Source organism: Panthera tigris, chromosome C2 (assembly GCF_018350195.1).
Source record: "Panthera tigris isolate Pti1 chromosome C2, P.tigris_Pti1_mat1.1, whole genome shotgun sequence".
Lineage (NCBI taxonomy): Eukaryota > Metazoa > Chordata > Mammalia > Carnivora > Felidae > Panthera > Panthera tigris.
The window spans coordinates 146,077,284-146,092,813 of NC_056668.1; the positions used below are offsets into that span (position 1 = coordinate 146,077,284).

A 15,530-nucleotide genomic window follows, 5' to 3' on the forward strand; every position below is an offset into this window, starting at 1 on the left:
TTGGTGAATTATGTCTCATTTGGAATTTTCATATTCAGATGGTCACCCTTAGGACAGAGCCAACCCTTTACATAGTTAGCACAGATTTTATTATTTTAATAGAGCTGATAGTGGTTAAACAGCATTCTTTAGGAAGCAGTGTAGCATTCTAAAGTTAGAAAAATTGGTCTTTTCCATAAAAACAGTAACCTTCTTTAAAAGAGTGCTTTTTCTTCTTGTTTTCATATTGCAGTTTTTGCTATAGTGGTTGAAGAAATAGGAAAAGTGTTTCTCTTATGGAACACCCAGGCTAATGCTAGGAAGAAAAGAGACACATTGAAATAGTTAAGTCTTAAAAATACATAATGGAGAAGGTGAGTTTCCATTGCTTCACTTAGGGTAGAAAATTATTCAAATACTGTATTACACTAAGAGTGAAAGCCAAAAGGAGCTACAAATTAGCCACTTTTACAGATTTTTGTCACTTTTTTTTCCTTCAGAAAGAGGGAGAATGGCTTCTTTTTTTTATTTTTATTTTTATTTTTTTTTAACATTTATTTATTTTCGAGACAGAGAGAGACGGAGCATGAACGGGGGAGGGTCAGAGAGAGAGGGAGACACAGAATCTGAAACAGGCTCCAGGCTCTGAGCAGTCAGCACAGAGCCCGACGCGGGGCTCGAACCCACATACCGCGAGATCGTGACCTGAGCTGAAGTCGGACGCTTAACCGACTGAGCCACCCAGGCGCCCCTAGGGAGAATGGCTTCTTAAGATGGCCAAAATAAGTCTTATATAGACTTCATTTCTGAAATGAGTAAATGAATAATTTTCTCACTTGTTAGTAACAAGAGTAAAGTGTGATTTTTTTTAATTCAATAAAGGATGAGAAACAACTGTACTTGAAATTCCTGTGAAATTAGAAAATACTTGATAACAGGGGAAAGAGGAAGAAATTCAAAACAAATTGCTAAACTTTAAATCTCATTAGTAGTTCAAGTCAAAATACTGATAGATGATTATGGTTATAATGAAGTTGTATATGTCATGAGAGATGTTGCAGTAATGGGCAATAGAAACAATAGAATTAACTTATTAGCATGTTTGTCTTGCATTCTTTCTTTCTAATGAGAGCTTATGAGGTATCTTATAAGTTTTTAATTTATTATACAGTGTGTATATTATAAAAGTAAATTAGCTGTTTTAGATCAAATAGAAATTCCAAAGTTTCTGTTTTATACCTTGTAAACATTTTAAAAACCATGAAGGAAGGGGCGCCTGGGTGGCTCTGTCGGTTGAGCGTCCGACTTCGGCTCAGGTCATGATCTCACAGTTGGTGAGTTCGAGCCCCATGTCGGGCTCTGTGCTGACAGCTCAGAGCCTGGAGCCTGCTTCAGATTCTGTGTCTCCCTCCCTCTGCCCTTTCCCCGCTCATGCTCTCTCTGTCTCTCAAAAATGAATAAACGTTAAAAATTTTTTTTTTTTAAAAACCATGAAGGAAAAAGCTGTGAGAAGAAATATTTTCCCATCTTTTCTCATTTTTTTGATACATTGAATATGCAGATTTTAGCAGACATTATTTTCATGTTATCATTAGATATTGTCTCAGAGTAGTTGTTTTACATTTGTGTGGCAAGCTGGTGTATAAGGGAGGAAAGATTGGGGAAAATAAAGCCTGTGTTGATAGTGGAAGGAAGGGATTGCAAGTCTTTTGGAAAATTATGTGTTACCCATGCTTACATATGCCTTTATAAGATGGGAAATAAACCTTGAGGGAGTAAAGATTAGAAATTATAATTTACCGAGAAAAGTGTGGTTATCTGGAGACACACAGTGGTTGAACTGGTTTAATATATGAAGCATAAGAAAGGTGCCAAGAAGGGGAGAACCTTGAGGCAAAGATGGGGACCTCTTGCATTGTATCTCCTTTGTGAAAGTAATATTTGTTGAAAGCCTTGGTAAAAGCATTGTGTGTGATGCTAATAAGGTGGTGGTGATGGTTATTTATTGGTCAAGCAGTACTTAATAAAGTTTCCTGGCTACGATTTTTTTTTTTTTGTCTAGGCTTTTTTTTTTTTTTCCTTTTTTAATAATTGCTCATTGTTTAAAAAAAAAGTCAAAGTCGGGGGGGGGGCTGCTGGGTGGCTTAGTTGGTTGAGCATCTGACTTCAGCTCAGGTCATGATGTCATGGTTTGTGGGTTCAAGCCCCACGTCGGGCTTTGCACTGACAGCATGGAGCCTGCATTAGATTCTCTGTCTCCCTCTGTCCCTTCCCTGCTTGTACACGTGCTCTCTTTCAAAAGTAAGCACTAAAAAAAATAGTCAAAGAATGAGGCACAATCTATTGACAACTTGTTATGTAGTCTCCTAGGATTTCTTTGAAGAATATACAGTCTTTGAAATGTTTGTGTACATATACCTGCACACATAACCTTTAAGTTATGTGTGGCATAAAGAAGATAATATCTATCATACATCAGTAATTAATTTTGCTTCATTTACAAAACAGCACAACATATATGGTAGTCATCAGTGCAATTCAGCAATAGCCAGTTTCCCCCTCTCTTCTGAGCACAGGTGTGAGGCCATGAACTGGAAGTGAGAAGAACTGGTCAATGAAAAAAGAGTGTAAGTGATAATGTATTTCTTCCCAGCTGAGAACTTGTTGTGTTCCGTCTTCCAAAGTTCTCTCTCTGGCAGAATGATTGTAACATTCAAGGTAGTGGGTATTCTGGCTGTGATTGTTTAAAAGGTAATATGTACCAAAGAGTTTTAGTCTAAAATGATATAATCAGTGATAATATTGGACTTCTCTGTCCTTCTGTTTCCAGAGTAACTCAGGAAAGGCCATAAACTTCAGGGTTCAAAGTTACATCTTAACACATCTTAAGAGAACTGTGCTGGAGCACCTGGGTGGCTTAGTCAGTTAAGTGTCTGACTTCGGCTCAGGTCATGATCTCGTAGCTCATGAGTTCGAGCCCCACGTCAGGCTGTGTGCTGACAGCTTAGAGCCTGGAGCCTGCTTCAAATTCTGTCTCCCTCTCTTCCCCTCCCCTTCTTGTGCTCTGTCTCTCAAAAATGAATAAATGTTAAAAAAAATTTTTCTTTAAAAGAAAAAAAGAACTGTGCTGATGGGTTTTTTTGCTTCAATGGTTTTGAACATACACCAGTGGTTTTCAAACACGTGTTTTAGCTCTTGAACCCTTTCTTCAAATGCAGGTTTACACAAGAATCTAATATATAAACAGGTAAATGTATATTAAATAGGATAGTGATCTTTTCTCTTCATAAGCGTGTATCCTACTCCCTTCAACGTTTATACCTGACTCATATCAGAAATGTAGTTCCAGAGGGGGCTCTTTGGAATCCCTGAAGCACAGGGAACTGTTTGAAATTCGCTAATAAGATTCACTATGCCCACCAGAGTCAAAGCTGCCTAGTTCAAATCCCAGTTTGACCACTAATGGCTGTATGACTTTGGATAAGTTATTTGACATCTTTGTACCTTAGTCTCTCATCAGCTTTAAATTGGACATAGTGTTGTATTCTACCTCAGAGGGTTTATTTTTGTGTGTGGGGATTAAATGAAAGCGATTCTTCTATAGTACCTAGCAGTTGTTAACAGTTTTTAAAAATGATGATCGATAAATAGGGCCACTCCCCTTCTTGAACACCTTTCTTTTTAAACATGCTAAAAGCTCCCACCTTGAGGTCTTTACCCTTGCTACTTCCTCTATGTAGGGACAGCTCTTTCCCCTTTTAGAATGATTGGTTACTCCCATTCTTAAAGGTCTCAGAAATATTGTAAGACTCCATTTACACCTTTCTTAAAGCAGTCTTTCCCCTTCCCCCCTCCTTCCCTTCTTCCCATTTCACTCTTTTATTTCATTCCGTTAATTTCTTCCAAAGCTCTTGTTTCAGTCTATAATTACTTGGTTTGTGTTTATTGCACTTAAACTTCAGGAGAGCAGTGACTTTGCCTGTCCTTTTCAATGCTCTGTTCCTAGCGCCTGACAGAAACCTGGTGCATACTTGTTGCTCAAGAATTAAAAAAATAATAATAATAAGATTTGTATCTTTCAAAAATGAAAACCGTACTATTCACCCTTAGAGGCGCATACTATTCTAATGTTTTGACAGGTGAGAGTTTGGGGGAAGTTTTTTGAAAGACATGCTATGTATCCATAGAGGACAACTCTGAGCGCTCACTTAGAGTCCATGTATCCTTATTTTTGATAGAAACGTAAGTTTAATCTGGTTTCTCATCTCAAGGCATGTTAAAACACTAGGGTGCCTCAGGTCTTAAGGGGGCTGTGTTGAGATGTGGTCGATCACTTGGCATAGTGCTCCACGACTTCCCTTTCTTTTTGCTCTGCCTCCCTCCTCTCCTCCCCTCATTGCTACTTGTATTTGTTCTTCAGCACCATCATTGATCAAAGCTGCTTGCCTCTCCTTTGTTTCTTCCCTCCTTTCTGATTCTTTTGTTTCTTAGATTTTATTTGCAAAGGCTAAGCTAAACTAGGCTTGCATTGTCTTAAGAAAATTGTATTTGTGGACTGAATGATTTTGGAATGTGGAACATGTTTGTCACTCTTTGCCTCTGTATTTATACTGGTTACTTCTGGTTTGTAAAATTTTTTTTAATGTTTATTTATTTTTGAGAGAGATAGAGGGTGAGTGGGGGAGGGGCAGAGAAAGAGGGAGACACAGAATCTGAAGCAGGCTCCAGGCCCTGAGCTGTCAGCATAGAGCCTGACGCAGGGCTCAAACCCACGAACTACGAGATCGTGACGTCAAAGTTGGACGCTTTGCCGACTGAGACACCCAGGCACCACTGGTTGCTTCTAGTTTGAATCTATTCTATAAATCCTGATTTCTAAATTGCTAGCATTTTTACTGTGTTTATCTAACACTGTATTAATCTTGTATCTGTGTAAGAAAAGGATATAGCGGGCACTTATTTGAGACCATCAGCTTAATGTCAGCGTTATGAAGGATTAACATCACCTGCCCTCACCTCCCTTCCTCTCTTCTTCAGAAATGTCAAATAGCAAACTTCAATGAAAGATTTAATTATTTGTATGCATTTGGTAGATAGTTTTAGAGATGTAACCTAGTTTAGGGAAAAGAATGACAGAACTGGCCCTTGGGAAACTTGCGTTTTACTTTCAGTGTCACCTTTACTTTAGCTCTTGTCTTTGGGCGAGAAGTTTGTCTGTCCTTTACTTCCTGCTATGAATTAAGTGAAACTTTTATTTCTTACCTTTTCCAGTTCAAATTCTACATGGGCCATATATTATGTTTCAAAAGCTAGTCCCAGAAGTATTAGGTGCCTTTAGGTTAGTTATAGCATTAAGGATAACTATATACTATTCTTCTACTTAATTCATTCTTAGGCATTTTCCAATTATGTTATTTTTTTTTTACCTGACACACTGCCATATTTTTGCAGAGAACTGGAAAGTTAATTAGACATATAAAAGCCTTTCCCACCTCAGAGGTTTCTTTTTGAAGGTAGAAAAGCCATAGGTTAATTTTAAGGTTGAGGCATAATTTTTTATTTAACCTTTAAGATTGAGGGTATATTGTGATATTTTGCTTCAGCACATAATCACGAGATTTTGTTGTTGTTATTGTTTTGAGTGTACATTAGGTATTTTATATTAGATGAAGTAAATGCAAAACCAAATGTACAAGTGGTTACATCTCCAACCAAATTCATAGAAGGAATTCATAGAGGCAGCTGCTAATGTCCTTTTCTCCTTGTTCATAAAGGTAGTCCTAGGTTGCAAATGGGGTGGAATTTAGTGTTTGTTTCCATAAAGAAACAATACCGTATATGCTGGATAAGCCTTCATCCAGCTTGTAAATTTCTACTTAAGCTGTAATATTTTGAATACAGAATTGTACTATCTCTACTAGAACCCAAGAGATAGAACCTTTTTTCCATAAATAGGATTCCATCATTTAATCTCATGCTGCTACTTTAAGGGGTAGTCTCTTCTCCCTAAATCAAGGACATAAGCTTTGCTTAATTTTTGAAAGGTATGTTGTGATGAAGCAATTATAAACTATAGGATTTGCAAGGATTTAAAAAAAAAAACCCAAAACAGGTGTGTGGCTTTCAGAATCAAGTTCTTTATTCCTATTTTCTTACTTTCCATTGTTTCCTGTAGATACAGGGAAAAGCAGTTATAGAATGCAGTGTCTTAGAAAGCCAAAAGACACTTTAGGTCTTACCTAATAAACATTGCAGAAGAAAACAAAATTAACATATCTTAGCTTCTATGTAAAGGTGGGTCTTGTAAGCCCTCTTTTATTTTTTTGTTATTGTTGTTTAATGTTTTTATTTAGAGACAGAAAGAGTGTGTGTGTAGGGGAGGGGCAGAGAGAGAATCTCAAGTAGGCTCCATGCTGTCAGGACAGGGCCCAACATAGGGCTTGATCTCACTATGAGAGCAAGACCTGAACCAGAATCGAGAGTCAGACACTTAACTGACTGAGCCACCCAGGCACCCCTCTTAAGACCTCTTTTAATTTGTAGTATGGCTATTGCTGTTTCTTTATCAAATTTAAAAATCACATGTACTCTTTCATCCCCATTTTTTTCTTACATGTTTAAACTATCAGTTTGCTTGTTACTGGCAAGTAGTGGAATTACTGATATGCTTCTTTCAGAAGTTAAACATGTCCATGTGAGAATTATTTTGTCTGTCTTAATAAAGTCATTTTTCCACACACTGGAATTGCAGAGTGGCTCTAGAGATTGGGTTGAGAGTATTTGGGGGAAGCATTCATTATTTTTAAAAAACGTTCATGAAAATGTTACATAAACCAAAAGTAGACCCATAATGATCTTCATGTAGCTATCATCTGTATTTAATAATTGCCGTCTTTTGTCACACTTGTTTCAAAATAAATTATTGAAGTTAAAATACTGAAAGTTGTTTGACAATATTAGTAAAAGATGGGATATATTTAAAATCTGATTAGTGTTCTCAGACTATTTTAAGATAGAGGTTATTTTACCACTTGTGTTTCTTTTATTTCCATTTTATTTTGGTGACTCCTGACCTTTAATACGTTCATTTCTCAGTCAGTTTACCTAGTTTTACTTGGGGGAAGCTATAATTTGTATATGAGAGTAAGTTTGTGTGTGATATTTTCCATAATAAAGTTTACATATATATGTATTGTGTGGCTATTCAAAGACAGCGTATATGTAAACTATACACGTACATACATATACACATACACATTCATGGGAAATTTGAAACATACACAGAAGTTAGAGCTGGGGAACCTGGGTGGCTTAGTCAGTTGAGCGTTCAACTCTTGATTTCGGCTCAGGTCCTGATCCCCGGGTTCTTGGATCAAGCTCTGCCTCAGGCTCCTTTCTGAGTGTGGAGCCTGCTTAGGATTCTCCCTCCTTCCCCAACTCCCCCCCCCCCCACCCCCCGCCGTCTCTCTGTCTCTCTCTAATAAAAAGAAAAAGGTAGAGCTAATACTATAATGAATCTTGAGTACATACAGCCCAGCTTCAACAGTTACTGCTTTATGGTCCTCTTGTTTTGTCTCTATCACCCCACTCCAGTTACTTAAACATTTTTTAAATATGTAAATTGGACATGCTGAGATTGAAGACTGCTTTTGTGCACACAGTTGCTTGGGTTTAATGAAGAAGGGAATAGAAGACAAAAATTTAAGTCTGTGTTCCAATGACTGGTGTGCAAAAAGAATTAACTAAAACATCAGTTGAGTCTCGTGTGTGAAGTGCCATGGACTGGGATACCTCCAAGTATACAAAAATCACTAAGGAAAAATATCTTAGGTGAACTAGAGTAGAGGTTCCAACGTGACGTTTTCAAAGCACAAGTGAAAATGGACTGGAAAAGGGAGGATAGAATATTACAGAAGCTTCTTCAGGAGTGAATTTCAGGTTTGAGAGGATTGCATGAGGAAGAGAGAGTAAAATGTATGCTTGCGGTGGGTTTCTATGTAGATGGAACAAATACCTCGGAAGGACCATGCTAAAATTACTCAAGAAGGTGAAACTGAAAGCTGATAAATTCATTTTTCAGCTATTTACTATAATAGAATCCAGAGTAGTTGTGTTGTTGGTCCAGGTGCTTTTTATATTTGTTTGGATTGGGTTGTTGGTTTGTTCTCCTAATTTATTAACTTTTTCCCCCTAGGTTCTTTTTGTAAGAAATTGAGATTAATTAACATAGAACAGTAGATTAGTTTTAGGTGTACAACATAATGATTTGATATATGTATATACCGCAAAATGATTACTACAGTAAATTTAGTTTTAACATCCATCACCACACCTATAGATTTTTTTTCCTTGTGATGAGTTTTAAGATCTATTCTAATAGCAACTTTCAGATTCACAGTACAGTATTGTTAACTATAGTTATCATGCTGTGCATTACATCCTAGGACGTAACATATAACTGGAAGCTTGTATCTTTTGACCACCTTCACCCATTTCACCCACCTCTTGTCCCCCAGTTCTGGCAACCATCAGTTTGTTCTGCAATTATGAGGGGTTTATTTTAGATTTCTTATGTACGTAAGTGAAATCATGCAGTATTGTCTTTATCTTATTTTACCTAGCAGATCCCCTCAGGGTCTATCCTTGTTGTCACAAATGGCAGGATTTCCTTCTTTGTAGTGACTGAACAATAATATTTCTGTGTGTGTGTGTACACACCGCATTTTCTTTATCCATTAATTGATGGAATCTTAGTTTGTCTCCATGTCTTGGCTGTGCTGCAGTGAACATGGGGTGCAGATATCTTTTTGAGATGGTGATTTTGTTTCCTTCAGATAAATACCCAAAAGTGGAATTGGCAGATCCTATGTGGCAGTTCTACTTTTGGTGTTTTGAGTATCCTCCATACAGTTTGCCATAATGGCTGCACCATTGCTACTAACAGCGTGCACCAGGGTGCCCTTTTCTCCACATCCTCGCCAATACTTGTTTTATTTCTTGTCTTTTTAAAAATAGCCATTCTGACAGGTGAGGTGATATCTCATTGTGGTTTTGATGTGCGGTGATGAGCACCTTTTCATGTACCCGTTGTCATTCGTATGTCTTTGGAAAAATGTCTATTTAGTTTGGATTGAGTTTTTAATATTCCCAACGGAGGGATTCTGGGAATTCACATAAAAGAAAATAATCAGACTATACTCGTATTAACAACTGAATCTGCAACATAGGGTCATGATATTTTATAAAGTTAGATTTGCATGCTTCTGGTTTAATTTTTATAAATACAATTTATATGTATGTGTGTAAGTACAGACACACACAGTGAGGAGTACAATTATGTGGTTGTTCAGTTTTGAATCAGAATTTCCTGTTAGGCTCCAAACAAACTTCTGCATCATTTAATTAAACAATATTTTTAACAACAAGGAAAACTTTTTTTTTTTAATTTTTGTTTATTTTTGCAAGAGACAGAGACAGAGCACAAGTGGGGGAGGGGCAGAGAGAGACGGAGACACAGAATTCGAAGCAGGCTTCAGGCTCTGAGCTGTCAGCATAGAGCCCAATGCAGGGCTCAAACTCATGCACCGTGAGATCATGACCTGAGCTGAAGTCAGATGCTTAACCAACTGAGCCACCCAGGTGCCCCACAACAAGGAAAACTTTTAAAAGATGATTACTGTTTATAAAAATTTTGACTAATATACATAGGTATCAATCTTGTGAGCCAAAACAAAATACTGAAATAAATTAGATGAAATAGTTAACCTCACTGGTTAACATCACTGCAACTATATGTAGCCTCAAGAACTTTGTTTTCATTTCTATTGAAAAATACACTTTCGTCTTTTATTTTTCGTGAAGATTTAATTTGAATAAAGTTTCCATGCCCTTATAGTTTGAAATGTAGTAGATTATTCCATTTTGGAATTTCATATTGTGTATCTTAACTATTTCAATTAAGTTTGTTTACTTTGTAATTAATATGATTCTATTTTTCTGCGGACTGAAAAGATTGTCAATTTAGAATAAGCATTTGCAAGGTTTCTGGTTATAAAGTTGATGTAAAAATATCAGATTTCCTGTCAGTGTCAAACAAGTTTTAAAAAATAATTGAAGATACCATTAAAGATGGGAATAAATCTAAGCAAAGATGTTCCAAGACCTCTAAGGTGAAATTATACATTTTCTGGAGAGACATTAAAGAAGATTTAAATGAAGGAGATAAACTACATTTATGGATTTGATGAGTCAGTATTGTAAAGATGTTAATTCTTCCCAAATTGATATATGGAGTTATGGACTTCCAATTAAAACACCACATGTGTTTGGGTTTTTTTTGTTTGTTTGGGGTTGTTTTTTTTTTTTTTTTTTTTGATGGAATTGACAAGCTTATTTTAAAATTTATGTAGAAATGTAAAAGGACAAAATAAAAAACACAGTGTAAAAAAGTTGTACCAGATATCAAGATATAATACTTGAAGCTCCAGTAATAAAGGTTGCATGTTATTTTTTAAAAACAGTTTTTAATGTTTATTTTTGAGGGGGGGTTGCAGAGAGAGAGGAAGACAGAATCCAAGGCATGCTCTCGGCTCTGAGCTGTCTGCACAGGGCCTGACATGGGGCTCAAACTCACCAACCGTGAGATCATGACCTGAGCCAAAGATGAATGCTTAACTGACTGAGCCGCCCAGGCGCCCCAAGGTTGCATATTAGTGATGCAAGACATAAAGGCCACTTGAACAAAATAGAATCCAAAAACAGATCTGCACATTAACAAACGCTTAAAATATAATGGAAGTGGAACTGTAGAACAATGGAGAAAAGATCATTGTTTTAATAAATGATGGGAGAATGATCATTTGTAAGGACGAAGTAAAAATAAAATTGGATCCCTATTTCTTACCATGTGTAATAATCCATTCCAAGTGTATTAAGGACTTAAATGAGTAAGTTGAAATTGTAAATGGTCATGAAGAAGAAAATAAAACAATATCCTTATGACTTTGGGGTAGGGAAGGACTTGTTTAACCAGGAGAAAAGCACTAACCCTATAGCAGAAGGTTGGCAAATTAGGTTTATGTCAAGAATTTCCATTCTTTTAAATACCATTGTGAGTGAAAAGAGAAGCCACGTAATAAAAGAAGTTTATAGCTTATAAAGAACTTACTTAGGGGCACCGGGGTGGCTCAGTCAGTTGAGCGGCCGACTTCGGCTCATGTCATGATCTTATGGCTTGTGAGTTGGAGCCTCATGTCGGGCTCTGTGCTGACAGCTCAGAGCCTGGAGCCTGCTTCAGATTCTGTGTCTCCCTCTCTCTGTCTGCTCCTCCCCTGCTTAGGCTCTGTCTCTCTCAAAAATAAACATTAAAAAATGTTTAAGGAACTTATTTAAATCACCTAGAAAAAAAATGTCTAAAGCACTTCAATACACATATTACCCAAGAGGAAATTTTTAATGGCTAATAAATATATGAAAAGTATTCAACCTCCGGAGTCATCATGGAAATGTCAACACATAGTTATCATTGTTGGCAGAAATCATGTTTGATAATCCTGTGTTGGTAATATTACCAAGCAACAAGAAGAACTCTTGGAGAGAATGTCCACTTTTTATTTACTTATTATTTCTATAGTCATAGTTAATTTTGCTGCCACACAGGGTTGTTTAGTTGAGTGCTGTGTCATCTGGGGGAGGAGTGAGAATGTGGTACTGTGTTACGGGTCTGAAAAGAAAAAAAATAGTGACTGCGCTAACACTGAAAGTGCCCTGTAAAATGAGAGTGTATTGCCTTGGGGCTCCTGGGTGGTTCAGTTGGTTAAGCATCCAGCTCTTGGTTTCGGCTCAGGTCGTGATCTCACGGTTTGTAAGTTCCAGCCGTACATCACACTCCGTGCCGTCAGCAAGGAGCCTGCTTGGGATTCTCTCTCTCTCCTTTTCTCTCTGCCCCTCCTTGTGTGCGCCCTCTCTCTCTGTCTCTCTTTCTCTTTCTCTCTCTCTCTCAAAATAAATAAACTGTAAAAAAAATGTACTGCCTTTTGTAGTCCTGTTGTTTCACTTCCAGGGGGTAAGAGATGAAAGCCATAGGACATTCAGAAGAACCTTCATGCCGGTGGGTTGGAAACTAAGCCAGAAAATGGGTAAAAAATAAATGACCATTCAGGCAGGAGGAAAGTAAACTGAAAAATCAAAGAGAATGGGTATGTGAGAATCCATAAGGGAGTTCTGGGAGTCTTACATACCAGGAGTAACTTGATCCTGGGGATAAAATGGGACTAAACATTCTACTTCTGTTTATGTTTAGTTTTTAGGTACCTTGACTAGATTTTCAGTAGAATTTTAGTGAGCTCTCTTGTTTAACTTTTTGATGATGCCTTCAGGTTTCCATCTCAGGAAATACAATTAAATCAGTCTTAGTCTTTAATTTGGGGATGCCATTTAAAATTGGCATTAGGTAGCTATCTGGGAAGCTGTCGTGATCTCACACCCACTGGAAAACATATTTATGAAATCAGTTGTTCATTCAACAAATACATGAGGGCTACTGTCTACTACATGCTGTTCTAGATGTTGGAGACAACAGTAGCATCCTAATTGGGAGTATTTATCTAGTGAGGTAAATATTAATCAGGTGAGCTAATGTGAAATTACATCTGTGGCAAGTATTAGGAAGAAAAGTACATGGAACATTTTCAGAACAGTATCCTAGAAATGTGCTAAGGTTTGAGGATAAGTTATTTACGCCAAGAGAGGGGAGATATTAGTCATCCAAGGAAAGGGAATTAGTAGTAGTCTGAAGATCCTGGGAAGGAGCAAAATGAGTCTGGAGAACTGAAGGATAGATTCAGTAGTGAAACCCCCTCCTCCCAAATCTGTGGTTTTGCTTTCCGTGGTTTCCGTTAACTGTGGCCAACTGCAGTCTTGAAGCAGATGATTCTCTCATCAGAAGGTCAACAGTGACTACATCACAGTGCCTACATCATTCATCTCACTTCATCTCATCACGTAGGCAGTTTATCATCTCACATCAGCATGGGAGGATGAATATGGTACAATAAGATATTTTGAAAGAGAGACCATGTTCACATAACTTTTATTACAGTATATTATAATTCTATTTTATCATTAGTTATTGTTAATCTCTGTGCCTAATTTATAAATTAAACATTATCATCATAGGTATGTATATGAAAAAATGTATTTAGGGTTCGTTGCTATCTGCAGTTTCAGACATCCACTGGGGGGGGTCTTAGAACGTTTTCCCCACGGATAAGGGGGCTACTGTGTGTGGCTTTGATCATGTTAAGAAGTGGAGCTTCTTTCCCTTTAATTTCTTAAAATTTATTAAAAATTTTTTGGAAGAGGAAGCCTTTGAATAGTTTAGCAGCGGGTTGCAATATCACATTTGCATTTTGAAAAGATGTTCTTAAGACCTATAGATTGGGGAATTAGGAGATGAGCAAAAATGGATCTAGGGAGATGAATTGGGAGACTACTGCTGTAGCCTAAGGCGATAGCTTGGATTAGAGTGCTAGTACTGCAGTAGGAAAAGAGTAGACAAATTGTCCAATTTGTTGATGTATAATTCTTCATAGCAGTCTTTTATGATCCTTTGTGTTTTTGTGATATCAGTTACAGTAGACAAATTTTAGAGATCTTTAATAAGAAGTAGTATGACAACTTGTGATTTGTGTATAAGATGTGAAAGAGAAGGAATCATCAATGATTACATCTAAATTTTTTGCTTTAATTTAGATGGCAGAACACCCTAAAAGCAGACATAGTGTATATATTCGTTTGGAGGTAGGTAGGAAGAGTCTGATCATGAGTTTAATTGGATGTTGAGTTTGAAATGCCTTTGGGACATTCAAGGTAAAACTAAACCCAAATTTTAAAAAACCTACGTAGGCAGGGAGATAATATTGGTAAGTTGTTGAGCATGCTGGTAATACTTGTTGAAGAGACCCAGTTGTGACCAGCATCTTTTGGGGAGAGTTAGAATGAATTAACGAAAGGATCTTGGGTAGGCAAGGCTGCCTGTACAGAAAGCAGGAAGAGGACTAGAGATAGGAGGTAAAATTAGGAGACTTGTAGTTATCCTTAACGTTTTGAAATTTATCGAGATTGTGTATGAGGCTTTTTTTTTCCTCCAGTTAAGATAAACATGAAAACTTCTGGATTTATCTTTAGATTTCTTAATTTTTTTCATAATACTTCTTTCCAGTTCTATTGACATATAATTGACAAAGTTGTATATATTTAAAGTATATTGCTTGATGATTTGATAGACATAAATTGGGAAATGATTAGCACACAATTTAACACATGCATTGCCTCAGGTAGTTACTTTTGTTTTGATGAGGGCTCTTAAGATCTACTCAACAAATTTCAAGTATGCAATATAGTATTATTAACTATAGTCACCATGATGTACATTAAATCCTTATAATTTATTCATGTTATGACTGACAGTTTATACCCTTTGACCATCCTCTCCCCATTTCCACATCCCCTGGCAACCACGATCCTACTCTGAGTTAAACTTTTCTTTAAGAGTCCACTTATAAGTGGTACACAGTATTTTTCCTTCTGTAGCTTGTTTCCTCATAGCAGAATACCCTCCAGTTTCATCCATGTTGTTACAAATCAAATAGAAAGATTTCCTTTTGTGTTGTGGCTGAGTAATATTCCATTATATATATTTACGTTTTCTTTTTCCATTCATCCATTGAAAGACACGTAAATTATTTCCATATCTTTGCTGTTATGAAAGTGCTACAATGAACATGGGAGTGCAGATACCTCTTCCAGATACTGATTTCATTCCTTAGGATATATACCCAGAAATAGGATTGCTGGATTGTATTGTGGTTCCATTTTAAAGCCTCCATACCATTTTCCATAATAGCTATAACAGTTTATATTCCCACCGTCTCTGTTTGAGATTTTTTTTTCAACACCCTTGACAACATTTGTTACCTCTTATTGATGATAGATAGCCATCCTGATAGGTGTGAGGTATATCTCATTGTATTTTTGATTTGCATTTCCCTGATGGCTAGTGATGTTGAGCATGTTTTCATGTATCTGTTGACCATATGTTATCTTAGGGATAATTCAGCTCCATTTAAAAATCCGATTTGGCAGGGCTCCTGGGTGGCTCCGTTGATAAAGCATCTGACTCCGGCACGGGTCGTGATCTCACGGTTTGTCGGTTCGAGTCCCACATCGGGCTCTGTGCTGACAGCTCAGAGCCTGGAGCCTGCTTCGGATTCTGTGTTTCCCTCTGTCCCCACCCCTCCCCCACTCATGCTCTGTTTGTCTCTCTCTCTCTGTCTCTCAAAAATAAATAAATAGTAAAAAATTAAAAGAAAAATCAGATTTGGCAGCGCCTGATTGGTTAAGCGTCGACTTCGACTCAGGTCATGATCTCACAGGTTCGTGAGTTAAAGCCCCATCTGGGACTCTGTACTGACAACACAGAGACTGCTTCAGATCCTCTGTCTCCCTCGCTCTCTGCCCTTCCCCCACGCGTACGCTCTTTCTTTCACAAA

At 37.3% G+C, this 15,530-nt stretch overlaps 1 protein-coding gene across 3 annotated transcripts in view; it reads left to right on the forward strand.

Annotated features, from left to right (window-relative positions):
• Positions 1 to 15,530, forward strand: part of STT3B (STT3 oligosaccharyltransferase complex catalytic subunit B) — a 105,851-nt gene that overhangs the window by 27,287 nt on the left and 63,034 nt on the right. The window lies entirely within an intron of this gene.